Source organism: Rattus norvegicus, chromosome 5 (assembly GCF_036323735.1).
Source record: "Rattus norvegicus strain BN/NHsdMcwi chromosome 5, GRCr8, whole genome shotgun sequence".
Classification (NCBI taxonomy): Eukaryota; Metazoa; Chordata; class Mammalia; order Rodentia; family Muridae; genus Rattus; species Rattus norvegicus.
In genome coordinates, this window is record NC_086023.1 from 169,771,763 (window position 1) to 169,787,198 (window position 15,436).

A 15,436-nucleotide genomic window follows, 5' to 3' on the forward strand; every position below is an offset into this window, starting at 1 on the left:
CTTCAAACGTGCCCTTGATCTCTCTGACTCTACAAGTGTGTTTACATGAGCAATATGTCCATCACCAGGGGAGCTTAGCATTCAGTGAGCAAGGATGTCTCCAAATGGTCCAGGCCATGTGGTTGATGTGATGAGGATGACGACTCCTCCCCCTCCTCCTCCTCCTCTTCTTCCTCCTCCTCAACAAACAGTTTTCTCTGCCCCTTGTCCCTCCAAGACTCTTCCTCAACCAGCAGCTATAAGTTCCCAGTCCCAGGGCCCTGTATTGTGTGTCTGGGTTTCTAAACACTACTGGGAGCCCAAATGTGACAAAGATGCTTTCTCTCTGGTGCCCAACACTCTTAGTCCCTCTCTGAGACAAGCCTGGCCTATCCTTGCTTCAGTCTTAACCCCAGCCTGGGCATGCCCCTCAGTCAGTAGTCTGCCCACTGACTCATAACATATGGCATCCAGGGACGTTGTAGGCCTCTGTGTGCCCAGAGAAAGCTACCTGGCATGAGGCTGCATCCTTACCTGACCCCAGGGTGTAGTCCTGAGAAAGGGCAGGAGGAAGATGTCAATGAGAGAGAGCCCTGGAGTCATGGCCTGCCTGGGCAGGACTGGGCCCATTGCTGACTGACCATCTTTGGGCCAGTTTCTGTCACGGGCTTCATGGGTATTCCCTGGTTTTCCCCTCAGCATGAGGTGAGTGGTACTATCACCTGATCCCATTGACAAAAATATAAGAACGAGCCATGTGCAGACTAGAAATGGAGCTGCAAAGGAAAAGTGGCTTTGGGTTGTCACTGTGCACTTGGTACACTGCCACTCAGAATGCTGGGACTCTGCCAAGACACGGGGCTAAACATGTGAAGACGTTCCCATCAAACTTAGCAACAAGGAGGAAATGGGAGGAGCCCTATCCCACACAATGTCTGCAGCTGGATAGAGGATGGAAGTCACAGGGAGTGAAGATGACTTGGTCAACGCTGTTACACCGTGTGCAACTATGCGGCCAACGTTGTCAACAACTCGATGGTCAAGGCTGTTCCACGGCGTGCAATGAACCGTGTCTCGGTTGGGGTTTCAACTGCTGTGATAAAACACCATGACCACCTTTAATCTCAGCATTCAGGAGGCAGAGGCAGGGGGATCTCTGTGAGTTCAGGACCACGTGGTCCATACAGTGAGTTCAGGATATCCAGGGCTGCATAGAGAAACCCTGTCTCAAAACAAAACAAACGGAATTTAAAACTAAAACTCCGGGGCTAGGGATTTAGCTCAGTGGTAGAGTGCTTACCTAGGAAGCGCAAGGCCCTGGGTTCGGTCCCCAGCTCCAAAAAAAAGAACCAAAAAAAAAAAAAAAAAAAAAAAACTAAAACTGCAATTTGAGGAAAGGTTTATTTTGGTCACAGTTTCCCATCATAGTCTGTCCTCGAAAGACCTTGGGGCAGGAACTCAAGACAGGGACCCAGAGGCAGGAGCTATAGCAGAAGCCATGAAGGAATGCAGCTCACTGGCTTGGTCTCATGGCCTGCTCAGCTGGTTTTCTTACACATTCTAAGGCCACTTGCCCAGAGTAGGTACCGCCCACAGTAGGATGGCCCTACCCACATCAATCATGAATCAAGAAAGTGCCCATAGGCCACTGTGGTGGGGGCATTTTCCTGCTAAGGTTTCTTCTTCCCAAATGACTCTCTAACTTATGTCAAACTGATTAAAAAAAAAAAACTAACCAAAATAAAGTACAGATCCAGGCCACCATATTGGTTCCACCCCAGACACAGTAGAAACTTAAGACATCAGAAATTGATTCCCTCAGGGTCTCTGGGGCCAGAAATACAAATCCAAGAGTCTAAAGGGTTGTGAGCGCTGAGGGGGGAGGGTCTTAGCTACTCTTCTATTGCCATGGCAGAACATCATGTCCAAAGCAACTTATAAGGCAACTTAGAAAAGAAAATGTTTTATTTGGGCTTATGGTTCCAGAGGTTTAGAGTCCATGAATCACCCCCCATGTTCCTTTAGCAGGCAAGCATGGGACTGAAGCAGTAGCTGAAAGCCAATCTGATCCACAGGCAGACACTGGGATATCTACTTTTGAAACCTCAAAGTCCACCTCCAATGACAGGACTCCTCTAACAAGGCCACACCTGTAGGGGGTGGTTTTGACACTCTGATCTGAAGAATGCTCTGAATGAACGCCAAAGGTCCTGTTCCCTAATTGGTTCTTGATCAATCAATAAAGGTGCTAGAGGCCAACGTCTGGGCAGAAAAGACAATGTAGGGCGCCCCCTCCAGTGGTGAACAACGGTACTGCGCATGCGCAGGTTTTGCACCTGGTGTCAGTTGGCCGGTAATATGCTAATGAGGGGGGCGGTACCATGCTGGTGGGGGTGATAGTGGGGTGGTAGTGGAGTGACCCGTGCCCCACCAATCCCTGAGAGGTTATTAGCATACTGTTGTGTATATAAGGCGAGCGACTTTGCCGCTCGTGGTCCCCTGTCCCTGTTCAAGAGAGCTGTACAGTGAAGGCTTGTTCGCAGAAGAATCCTGTTGCCACGTGTCGTTTATGCTGGCGAGACGTTGGGCGCGCGACAAGACAAGACTTCCAGTTTACCGCAGGCATACTAGAAGATGCAGGAAAGGAGGAAAAGGATTCATGCTTTGGAGGGAGAAAGAGCTACCAGCCATGCGAGAACCCGGGTGGAATGGCCATTGGCCGCCTCCCCATCTGGGTCTGGGGAGCAGGCAGGAGATTAGAAACATAGCTAAGGTGAGGACAGATTCAGAGACGTTCAGCAAGGAGTGAGGATAAGGGCACATTAGCCACAGGAGGCTTCAAAGTGCCTGGCCATTAAAAACGGCCTTTTAAAATTACACAAAACATGTTTCTGTGGCCGTGACCAAAGACCTGGCACAGAGCCCCGTGAAGGTGGAAAGGGTTTATTTTGGTTTGAACGTCATCCATCACTGTGGGGAAGATACAGCAGCAGGCACTTCAGGTAGCCAATCACACTGCACCTGCAGTCAGTCAAGAAGGAGGGCGAGCTGGATGCCTGCACTGAGTGCGCTCAGCTAAGTGGTGCTTGCTGTGGTTTTCTGCGTGTGGTTTTTTGTTATGGTGTCAAATTGCTAATAGAATCGTCACCATCAGTGCTGTGACCTGAATGTGTCCCCAACGCTTACATATAGAAAGCTTAGTCCCCACATTCGAATGTTGATGCTATCTGGAGGTAATGGGGGCTAGAGAAGGCCAGGCGGTTGGGTTAGGGTCCATGATGGGACCAGGGGTTAATAGTAGGGGAATAGAGATGAGAGGACACATTTCTCCAGCCTTGTGGTGGCCTCCTCCACCGTGACGAGAAGCAGTGACACAGAAAGAAGCCTCTATCGCTGCCATCCGTCATGGCTTACTTCCTACAGAAGCCTCTATTGTGGCCATCCATCATGGTTCACTTCCTGTAGAAACTGTCATGGTTTACTTTCTACAGAAGCCTCTATCATGGCCATCCGTCCAGGCTTGCCTCCCCCTGCTGTGTTGAACACTGGCACCAAAGCAACCTTGGAGGAAAAGTTTAGTTTTTACTTCCACATCATAGTTTATCATGGAGGGAAGCCAAGGCAGGAACTCACACAGCAACCTGGAGGTGAGAAGTGAAGTAGAGACCATGGAGGGGTGCTGCTTATTGGCCTGCTCAGTGGGCCCTGAGCAGGACCCCAGGACCACCTGCCCAGGGGTGGCATCATCTGTAGTGATCTGGGCTCTCCCATATCCATCATTGATGAAGCAAATGCCCTAGAGTCTTGTCCATAGGCCAATCCAATGGAGGATGTCCTCAACTGAAGTTCTCTCTTGCCAGGTAACCCTGGCATGTGTCAACTTGACAAAAACTAAATGAAACTAAACGAAACTAAAACTAACCAGCACACCCAGCGGGCATCACATGCCTGTCGTCCCAGCAGTTGAGAGGCTGAGGGAGGAAGATCCTAAGTGTCATGGTCTGAATATGCTTGGCCCAGGAAGTGGCACTATTTGGAGGTGTGGCCTTGTTGGAATAGGTGTGGCCTTGTTGGAGAGGGTGTGGCCTTGTTGGAGGGGGTGTGGCCTTGTTGGACTAGGTGTGGCCTTGTTGGAGTAGAGGCATCACTGTGGGTGTGGGCTTCAAAACCCTTCTACTAGCTGCCTAGCAATCAGTATTCTGCTAGCAGCCTTCAGATGAAGACGTAGAACTCTCAGCTCCTCCTGCACCATGCCTGCCTGGATGCTGCCATGCTCCTGCCTTGATGATAATGGACTGAACCTCTGAAGCTGTAAGCCAGTTCCAATTAAATGTTGTCTTTATAAGAGTTGCCTTGGTCATGGTGTCTGTTCACAGCAATAAAACCCTAACTGAGACACTAAGTTGAGGTCATCAAGGACTACCTACCAAGACCCTGCCTCAAAGAAAGAGCCATCCTTCAGCCTTGGCTCTAGCAGCTGCCAGAGCTGTTGGAAGTGTTTCATTTCATAAATTACCAGTCCACGGCATTGCTATAGCAACATAAGGTTGATTGTGAGGAACCTCGCTGTCCTCCATACGTCATTCCACAGGTATTTATAGACATCCATGCGTCTGTGAGGAGAGAAACAGACTTGCTCTCAGCCAATGTCAACCTTCCCACCTGGGACCTGTGAGTGGTGGACAGGAAATGGTCGGTCTATGCTGTGACTACCTGTACTGGCTGGTTTTGTGTGCCAACTTAACACAAGCTGAAGTTATTACAGAGAAAAGAGCCTCCCTTGAGGAAATGCCTCCATGATATCCAGCTGTAAGGCATTTTCTCAACTAGTGATCAAGGAGGGTGGACCCAGTCCATGGTGGGTGGTGCCATCCCTGGGCTGGTAGCTTTGGGTTCTATAAGAGAGCAAGCTGAGCAGAGCAAACCAGGGCAAGCAAGCCAGTAAGTAATGTCCCTCCATGGCCTCTGCATCAACTGCTGCTACCTGACCTGCTTGAGTTCCAGTTCTGACTTCCTTTGGTGATGAACAGCAATGTGGAAGTGTAAGCTGAATAAACCCTTTCCTCCCCAACTTGCTTCTTGGTCTTGATGTTTGTGCAGGAATAGAGACCTTGACTAAGAACTACCCAAGTGACTGTATTTCTCAGTCTGGGATACAAGGTAGGAAGGGCACTAGAAGGCTAGGAAATGGCTCAGTGCATAAGTCACATGTGCACCTGTGCACCTGTGATGACCTGAGTTCAGATCCCCAGGACCCACATACGAGATGTATATGAACCACCTCATTCAAGTCTCATGGCCAGTGCTGGAGAGATGGCTCAGTGGTTAAGAGCACCGACTGCTCTTCCAGAGGTCCTGAGTTCAAATCCCAGCACCCACATAGTGGCTCACAACATCTGTAATGAGATCCGATGCCCTCTTCTGGTATGTCTGAAGACAGTTACGGTGTACTTCTATATAAAATAAGTCTTTAAAAAAAATCTCATGGCCATTCCCACTACATCCATTAAGAAAAAAAAAGACCCACCTGTTGGAGTTGTGGAACGTTTAACATTTTAAAGGATTTTGGCAAGTGAATGTGCCCATGTGGTCATGACCTAGAGGAAGAGATGAGACAGGAGTTATTACCCATCAGAAGTTGCAGGTCTCCACTCTAGCCAGAAGTTGTGGCTAACATTCTGATGCATTCAATCAATGCAAGGTTTTATTGATTTTGTTTTTGTATGTGTGTGTGTATGTGTGTACATAACTCTCTCCCTATGTCTCTGTCTCTGTATGAGACAGTTTCTCAGTCTCTCTGTCTCTCTGTCTGTCTCTCTGTCTCTGTCTCTGTGTGTGTCTCTGTGTCTCTGTATCTCTCTCTGTCTCTGTCTCTCTGTCTCTGTCTCTCTGTCTCTGTCTCTGTCTCTCTCTCTCTGTGTGTGTGTGTGTGTGTGTGTGTGTGTGTGTGTGTGTGTGTGTGCATTTACATATAGAGGCCAAAGGCCAACCTCAGGCAGTGCTCTCTTGGGATGATACCCACACTGTTTCCTAAGACAGGTCTCACATTGATCTGTTGAAGTGGGGACTTAAGGGTTCTTTGGGAAGTCAGTTGGATGGTGTTTTTGCCGTGGCAAACACGTGAAGTGCTTCATTAAAGTGGATACAGGTGTGAAAGGCTAAGGCAGAGTTATGAAGGGATGCTTTTCTGAAGCAGACACAAGAGAGAGAGGATGTTCTGCTAAAGCAAGCGTGTGAAAGGACACGTGATGAAGGATTTCTTTGCTAACAACACACATGTACTGGTCTGCCTTACATGGTTGAGCTGCACTTGTTGGGACTCCATAGAGAGAAATGCACCAAAAAAATCTCTGGTGGTGAGCTGCAGTTTGTTGCCGCTTCTGTGGACTCAGGCAGATTGGATGCACGTGGAGGACACGTGACCTTTGGAGATTATAAATAGGACTCAACAGACAGTGACAGCGGCTGAGCATGGCTTGCTGGTACAGCTAGACGTGCAATTCCTGTGGGTCTCCAGTCTTCCCTGATCTTCGCATCCCTGAGAGAGGCACCGCCTAGAACTTCTCCTGGTGTTCCTGTTGGTCCCTCCTGCTGACTGGTGCCGAGGCTGAGGCCTGGTTGTCTCTGCCAGATCGTGTCACCACTGTTGCTCACCTGACTCTACAGAACTGGACTGCTGGTGTATCTGTGAGGTGTTTTCCAGTGGATGGAGCTGCCATTGCTGACCTGTGAACTGAATTGATTTCCAGACAACACAGACAGGAGTTGCTCCAAAGAACCTTTCTAAACAGGTCCACTCCCCCTCCCATCCTTTCTTTCCCACTATCTCTGGTGGATCATGGACCACCAGGGAAGTTAAGGCACTAAAGAACCATAGCTAAAAATGAGGTTTAAAAATAAGTTAAAGTTACAGTCTGTCACTTGCCAAGTAGGCTAGACTGGCTTACCAGCAAGTCTTAGGCATCCTCCTGTCTCCACCTCCCCAGCTCTGGGATTAGAACCACACACCCTGGCTGTTTTTTTTTTCTCATAGGTCTCTGAGGTTCAAACCCAGGTCCTTGAATTTTCAGAAAAAGCACCTCTTGGTTGCACTGTCTCCCAGACACTCAAGGCGGCTTTAAGAAACCTTCCTGCCATGATCTGGCCTGCAGCCTTCCCAAAAGGAGAGGGGCAGGGGTGGGTGCCCTCTCTAAGGCCACTGGAACATTGTGGCACAGTGTCACCCCCAAACCTTCACTGCTGAGCCGGTCAGTGCCAGCCAATGAGCACCTGGCAGGTGTGGCACAGGTGCTAACAATACGATACACTCTCGGATATGCAGAGTCCACCCAGCGAAGTGGTGCGCAAGGGTGAGGACCCAGAAACCAAGAAAAGGCAGAAGGCCAAGGAGATATAGAAGGCAAGATACGGAAAGGATGGGGCAGCCAACAGTAGCTTGTACAGGATGATTGGGACTCATCTTCCTCCGAGACAGCCATATACTCTTCCATCTGCAGTACGCGCGAGGAAGGTGGCTTGGGTGCAAACATCCTCCTCTAATTATGTCTGTCCGTCGAAGTCCGAGCACCTTTATAACGTGAGTAGCGCCCAGTCCACCGTAATTGGTCAGCCTTTGCCTGCTGGGGTCCTGTGGGGCCAGCCACTGTGCCAACTTGTGTCAGTCACCAGATCAACTAAAAGAAGTGTGGGTCTCTCGAGGTAAACCCAATCCCCATTTCCCGTGTGCTTCCTGTTCCCGTAGAATGGTTTCCTGGGGCAGGGAAGAACATCAGCTGCCCCACACACACACCACAGCTCTGAAGGTATGGGAGCAGCAAGAAACACGGACAGCTTTTGAGTCCCTATTTGGAAAGGAAAGGAATTGTCCCTGCAAAGGCAGCTGATGCTGTGGGCTGGGATTAAATGGCAGGAGGGGCCGGCCTCCTCTGCTGGCCCTCCTGGTACACAAAGGCATCCTCTGTACCAAGTAGGAGACCCACGTGGGCCATGAAAGCCACAAATAGCACTGTAGAAGTTGATCCCTTTGTAGCTGGTTAATGTCTGGATAGGGGTCCAGAGGTGGGAGGGAAACGGCAGAGGACCTTGCTGAGCGGATAAGGAACGTTCTGCACCGAGTTCTCTGTACCCACTCAGAAAGGCCTCTGCCTCCTTAGTGAGCCCGGTGTGATGATCCCTTATCCCGCCAGCAGCCCCCGTTTCCAAGCTCTTCCTCTCAGCTGTCTGACCACCACCTGCTCTAACGCCATACGTTTGGATGTTTGTAGCAAAGGTTTTAGGAGAGAATTCCATCTAGAAGAAGCTCAGGCGGTTCTTAGGACACATGCTCCGTGGGTCTCACAAGTACCTCCAAGCGCTGACTTCCATTCCACACAGGTGCTTATCCCAGAAAAGGAAGTTGAGTGCTAACTCCCCCACCTGCAGAGTCCGCAGTGACGCCATCCAGATGTTTCCTCTACGCCCTTCCCACGAGAGTTGTGCACAGTCTGCCTAGGAAACAAAGTCTGAACCCCTCTTTCTGGGAACAGGCTATTACTTGTAGGACACCCCTTCTGAATGCCCACACCCCTCCTCACCTCACCTCTATACCTACACACCCATGTGACCAGCCCCTGGTGAGTCCCAAAGAACAGATCGCCCCCAATGTGAGGAAAGGAAGACTGACCCGACAGAGCCCCACTATATGGCAACCCCTGTTACCAGCACGCACAAACTTCTCTATATGGGAGCAGGCGTGGTGATCTATGAGGTTGGGTTTGGGCACCCTAGGGAGCACCCACCAACTTTTGGCTGTGAAGACTTCAAGATGGTGGAACTGACTCCACCCTCAGCGCCTTGGCAGATCTGACCAATCAGGTTCCAGCCATTTCCTGGCAATGAGGATTGGCTCATGGTGGGGCCTGGTATCCAATCAGAGCACAGGAATGGCAGACCAGCCCAGAGAGGCTGGGATCTGGCAGTGAGCTCTGAGATCTGGAAACACCACTGAAGCCTAGGAAAAATGGCATCTGGAACCTGCGGTTGGAAGGAGATGTGCTTTGACCCTTTCTTTAGCTTGAGCCAGTTTGAGTTGTTTTGCGTTTTCACCTAGAATTCAAAGAGCCCTATTCTCCCCTTACCCCAAGGTCGATGAGGAAACTGACACTCAAAGGGATTAAGCGATGCTGCAGTCAAGTTCACAGGGCTGTTGAACAGCTGAGCTGAACTTTTTAAGTCAGATCTGGGTCTGGAATGAATACTACATTCCATCCAATCTCTACTGTCGGCTGTCATGCGATGGGCCACCGAAGGAAAAAACGAAAACAAAACAGCCTATTAAACCCTCACATACCGCTTTTAGAATCCTTATTGGGAACACTTAATTTTACTGGGAGATTTTATTATCTCTTTTTTGTACATACACAGAGAAGAAAAACAGACAAAAATGATTGATCTGCTGTCTCTAACCATCCTCACTGCCAGAGATGAGCTCTCCTGAGCCACCTCCTGGCTCAGCAGGATGCCTGTGGTTTCCCACATAGTGTGGTCCCTGGGGTGTTGCCCGGGGTGACAGGATGACCCTTAGACCTGTTGCTTCACCTGGGACATTTTTCCAAACTGCTGCTGCTCCTTTTGAGCATGGCTGTCTGACCCTCTGTAGAAGTCAGAGGCTGCTTGTAGCCATGAAGGGACCCCAGTTCTTTCCTGGGCTGGTCTTTTGTTGGTGTGTTGGACAGGGGTTTCAAGGCTAAGCATGTGGTACCCATTGCCAGGGCACATACAAAGGGGGACCTTTGGTTGGATGTTGCAGGTCAGCAGGCAGGATAGCCATGTTGACAGGGCACCCGCACATTCAGTGCACCCCACCTGATTCATAAGCCAATGATGAGTTTCACAGTTCCTGGCTTCACAGTAGGGACATTGGGTTGGGAAAGGCATGGGTGCCCAGGCTATACAGCAGGTATGAGGCGGCCCCCGGATTCAAACCCGGGTTTGCTACTGCCAGGTCCAGTAGTTCATTTACAATGACAGAGACACCAAGGCAGGAGGAAACACTGATCCTTTAAAATGCTGTCTCGAAGCCTGACTTCTGTTGAGACCTCTGATGACCCCGTGACGGCTCTTCCTGGTTGTCAACTTGACTACATCTGGAATGAACTACAATCCAGAATTGGAGGGCTCACCTGTGATCCAGATCTTGAGGCTGGAAAGACACAGGCATCTGGCCTGGATCTTGAAATGGAGATCATGAGGCATAGTGGCCGTGAAAAGCTTAGGCCCAGACAAGGTAATACATGCATTTAGTCCCAGGAGGTTGGGGTAAGGAGATCTCTGGGTTCAAGGCCAATTTGAGACAAAGCAAGTTTCAGATCCAGGCATGGTGGTGCCCACCTTTAATCTGGGCTGCACCTTCTGCTGGAGGCCTACATAAGGATGATGGAAAAAGGAAGATTTGCTCTTTTTCACCTGCTTGCATTTACTCACCAGCACCTCTGCTGGAACCAACTTCTACGGAGGAACAGCTGAAACTGCTAGCCTCGTGGGACTGAGCAACTTCTAGACTCTTGGACTTCCCATTCACGGCTGTCCATTGTTGGGGCAGTTGGACTACAGACTTCAAGTCATTATGACAAATTCCCTTAATATAATATAGAGACATTTCATAAGTTCTGTGACTCTAGACAGTCACGACTAATACAGAGACCCAAATGACACCACCTATCTTCCAACCCAAGCTACAAGCCAGGTAAAGAATGAGCCACGGGAGTCAACGGGCCATTGCAATGACTGATTTGATTGCTGCATTCACAGCTTTGGGGAGAGATCCAAACAGGCCTTCAGCCCCAGAGCAGACCTAGTGAAACCCTCCTAGCAAGAGGCTCCATTGCTGGGGAGACTGCATGGCTCACTGCTTCACCCAGACCTGGTTCAGAGGGAGCAGGGAGAGGGATCCAATCCTATCACCTCATGTATTCTTGAATTCTGTCTATATCTGAAGAGCCAAGCACACCATGGGCTTAAGTCCACCCAGGACAAGAGGCCATAATCCATGAAGGGGCCGCTTTCACCTTGAAGGAAGCATCAGGAGTGGGCATAAGACACCTGCAGCACCCAGCCAGGATTTCCTTCCTTTCAGGACTGTACCCCATGACTGTATACTAAAATGCTCTGTGGTGGTGGCAGTGAGATTCAGGGTGTGTGGAGGGGCAGACTTTTCTGCAGCTTCCACATCTCTTTTATGAGGAGCAGTACCCCTTCCTAGAGCTCTGTCCCCATGCTCTGTCCCCATGCCTACAGAGATCTGAGAAATGCAGTGTGGATTTAGGGGAAGGGGGTTCCATGTAGAAATCAGAACGGTAGGGGTTGGAAGACTTAGAAAGGGGATAGGAGAAACCATGGCCCTGCAACCTGAAGGTTAGAAGCAGGTGGAGACTCAGAAGGTGTCCTGGGAGCTGAAAATGGATGTCTATTCCCAAAGCAGTCCCCTTGGTGTGGACGCTGAGGAGGGACTGATGAATCTATTGAGTCCAATGTCACCACAGCTGACCCTTGGCCACCTGGGAACCAATCCACCCTGAAGCTCTCACATCGGTCTCACCAGAACTCCCAGACACCCCAGGAGGCAGGTTCTGGGGTATGCAGCTCCCAGCCTGGCTGACACAGTGTTGGCCAAGTGAGGGTTAGGGTTAGGGTTAGGGTTAGGGTTAGGGTTAGGGTTAGGGTTAGGGTTAGGGTTAGGGTTCCCCAGCTCTCTGGCTTGTGAGAGGCCACAGTGTGTCTGTCTATCTAGCCCAGGACAGGGCAGAGGCAGGTTTTTCAACCATGGTCTGAGTCTGACCCAGGCATGTTGAATAAGAAACGGAAGGTTAGGACTCTCAGAACATGGTGGGGTGGGAAGTATAACTCCAGAGGGATATCCAACGGTCTCTAGAGGGAATCAAGCATAGCCCTGGGGTCCCTGAGGACAGAATGTCACTATGCATGATGGCCACCAAAGAAACATTTCCTTGACGGTGCTTGAGAACAGTGTATTACTGAGCAGGACAGGCATCAAAGGAAGCTCCTGGGGGCAACGAGGTTGAGGTGACTCAATTGCCTCTGATGTGGTCTGATGACCAGAGCCAACTGTGCCTAGGAGCCTAAGGGTCAGATATCAGTGCCAGTCTCCAAAGAGTGTAGCCAGGAGCCAGACAGAAGACAGTACCAAATTTCAGACATAGGGGTGGCCCCTCATGGTCCCCCGAGCCCCCCCCAAGCCCCTACTTCCTCATAGTAGATCCCTCTCACAGAAGTGAGTAGAAGTCACTTACAGAGTCAGATGGATATTTGATCAGCCAGCTTTAGGGCACCAGGGACACAGTCCTGCTCAGGTTCCAGCCAGACGCAGGGATGACCTGAGGCCAGAAGAGAAACTCAACCCCAAGGTGCTCAGAGCCTCAGTAGTTAGGGCCGGAGAATGGGAACTGGAAAGGCCAACATGGGCCTCACATCCACAAGGAAACCCACATCTGCACAGACGGGAGATGAGGCAGCCGAGTTCCTTTTGACTGCAGACCCCCAGAGCTCTGAGGGGTAGAGCCTATGACACCAGAGAGCAGACAGCCTAGTGACAAGGGTGTCATGAACCCTCCATAGGTGGCAGAGATCCTGCAGACCACCTGAAATCCAAGGAGAATATGGCTGTCAAGTTAACAAAATGTTTCCTTGGCGTAAAATGTGTGGGCTTTTTAAAAATTTATCTATTTTGGTTTTTTTTTCTTTTAAACCTTTTTAATGCCTCCTTTTCTTACAAACAGCAACCAATTCTCTTAACTCCCTCCAGTCCTCCTCCAGATTCCAGCCCAGCCCCTCCAAAAGTTCCTTCCAACTGTTCCTCCCGCAGTACCCAACAGTCTGCTTAAACAGTCCCTTTGCCCAGTTTCCCCAGTACCAGCTGCTCCAAACTGTAGCAACTGCTCTAGTCTGTCTGCTCAGCTCAGCTTCTCCTGCTCAGCTCAGCGTCTCCTGGTTCAACTGTCGCCAACTGTCTTCTCACTCTGCTAACCCAATCTACCTTCCACTGCCTCCTAACAATATCGTCCCTGTCTCAGCTCAGCTTCTCCAGCTCAGCTCAGCTTCTCCTGCTCAGCTCAGCTTCTCCTGCTCAGCTCAGCTTCTCCTGGCTCAACTGTCGCCAACTGTCTTCTCACTCTGCTAACCCAATCTACCTTCCACTGCCTCCTAACAATATCGTCCCTGTCTCAGCTCAGCTTCTCCTGCTCAGCTCAGCTTCTCCTGGCTCAACTCAGCTTCTCCAGGCTCAACTCAGCTTCTGCTCAGTTCAGCTTCTCCAGGCACAGCTCAGCTTCTCCAGGCTCAGCTCACCTTCTGCTCAGCTCAGCTTCTCCAGGCTCAACAGTCTCCTATGTCCACTCTGCTCAGTCTCTCTTCTCAGACTGTCTTCTCTCCTCTAGCCCTATCCAGTCCTTCTTCTTCCTGCATCAACTGTCTTCTCTGGCTTTATTCTTCTGCCACCTGGAACCTAGTCTTCCTTTCTCAGCCTTTGCTGGGTTTTCATGTCCTCTCCTGTTCCCAGAAGTCTAAGAGGCAATGACACTGAAGGTCAAGCAGTTCTCTTAAAGGGCCAGCTGACTAGCGACTGGAGATCCTTTAAAGGACCGGGCACACAAAAGAAATCACCTCACCCTGGGACCACTCAGGGCACACTGGGATGTATGACCCAGCGCTCTGCATGGGGCTGGGGAGATGAAGCGGTAGGCATGTGCCCTGGCCTAAGTGACTTAAGTGTCAACCAGCGTGATAGCTTAGGTGTGTTTCACCCTGCACTCCATTCTTATGGACTGGGCTCTCCCAGACGCCCCTGGTAACACATGTACTATTAGGCATGGGACAGCCGTGCCACATCTGCATTTGCATTAGCAGTTGGGCCCCAGCCAGCTGCCCTGACCCATAGGCAGCAGCCAGCCTGGGCTAGGACTGAATCAGAGACACCCTTCCATTCTGCTCTCTGCTTTGGTTTTGCTCACAGTCTCATGGCCGACTCTCCTGCAACACTCAGGGGCACTGCCTGACCCCACAACATGGATGGCAGTTCAGAATTATAGACACTCCCTTCCTTACCCAGCATGGACTCCTGTCTTAGGAGAAGTGAGCCCGTGCCAGCTTACCCCTCCTATAGATTAGTACCCATTGTGCCCATACTGCTGGCTGTATCCACAGTCAACCCGTATATCTAACTCCATCTGCTTCTGTGCCTGGTCAAGGGAAGGCCTGGAATAAAGGTACTGAGGTGTGCACGCCTGGCTATGCTTCACCGGCGCACAAGTGTGCAGTAACAATCCACATTATGTAAGAGTGGGTCTCTCCAGCAGCACTCCAGAGGCTCTGAAAAAACCGAAAGCTCATTCCAGCCTCCTTAAACAGGAGGCAGGGTCCAGGCTGGTGGAAGAGAGTCCTCCAGCAGGCTTGGGTGGAACACGGACTACTTCCTGATAGGAGTCATGGCCAAGAAGCCGGGGGGAAGAAGGCTGGAGACAGGAGAAAGAAGGGTAACACTGAGAAAGACATTGGGGAGAATAAACGGTTTATAGGAAGATAGGAAGGACTACTCCAACAGAGTGTACACGCAGACACGCACCTCATCCCACCCAAGGCTCAGCCCGAGCTGTGTAACTCTAAGCCTGGTGTAGACCAGCACACCCTTGAGCGTTTCCCAGTGATTTAACGGATCTCAAGAGATGAAACCCTAGTAGGTGCCATGAGAATGGGGTTTCCGGAGAAGGGGATGCCAGAGGACCCACCTGGGGTCCTGAACCTTTGTGGTCTCCTGAGGACCGGAGCCCAGTGAGTGGGTTGCCCAGAGGGCTCAGTGAAGGGGTTGGGCTTTTTCCGCGTGCAGGACAGTGTTGCTGCCAGTGAAGGGGAAAGCTGAGAGAGTCAAGAGACCCGAGAATAGGCCACCCAGGGATGGCACTGGAAGGTAATTTCCCCAGCAAAACCACGAGGCATCCAGAAACCCAAGGCAGTCAGACATGTGCCCTGAGAGCACAAGTGAAGATGGTTTCCGGACCAGATATCGGCAGACAGGCTCGGGGGCTGTTGGTGTGGTTTGTGGGCGTGGTTTGTGGGCGTGGTTTGTGGGCGTGGTTTGTGGGCGTGGTTTGTGAGAGGGGTACCAATTCTGCAGGCTTCTACATTGCCTCTTCTTGCTGATACATGTTTGATGCTCCCTCTCTTGGGACCTTTCAGGAACCCCAATGCTCAAGACTCACATTTTCTACAGATGTTTCTTCTACTCCTGTCTCCATCCTTCTCGGAAGATTCTGGAAGCCATTGGGAAAGGAACTGCTTTCTCTGTGCTTCACCTGATGCCCGTGCCACTTCCTCTAGGGCACCTGAGAGGTTGGATCTCAGAGGCTGTCACTAGAGTGGATGGGAGGTGGGCAGATCTGCAGCAGCCTGCCTGTTCTCCTGTCTCATC

The 15,436-nt window shown here is 50.7% G+C and overlaps 1 long non-coding RNA gene across 2 annotated transcripts; it reads right to left on the reverse strand.

The window, feature by feature from the left end:
• Window positions 1–1,363: 1,363 nt before the first annotated feature.
• Window positions 1,364–13,761, reverse strand: LOC102551503 (uncharacterized). Of its 2 annotated transcripts, XR_592809.4 has the most exons (5): window positions 13,321–13,680; window positions 12,267–12,614; window positions 10,441–10,594; window positions 5,507–5,576; window positions 1,364–4,592 (listed from the first exon to the last, which is right to left on the reverse strand). It is a non-coding gene; the product is annotated as an uncharacterized LOC102551503 (long non-coding RNA). The 2 variants fall into 2 exon arrangements; XR_010052033.1 differs by having other exon boundaries at window positions 5,507–10,594; window positions 13,321–13,761.
• Window positions 13,762–15,436: the final 1,675 nt, after the last annotated feature.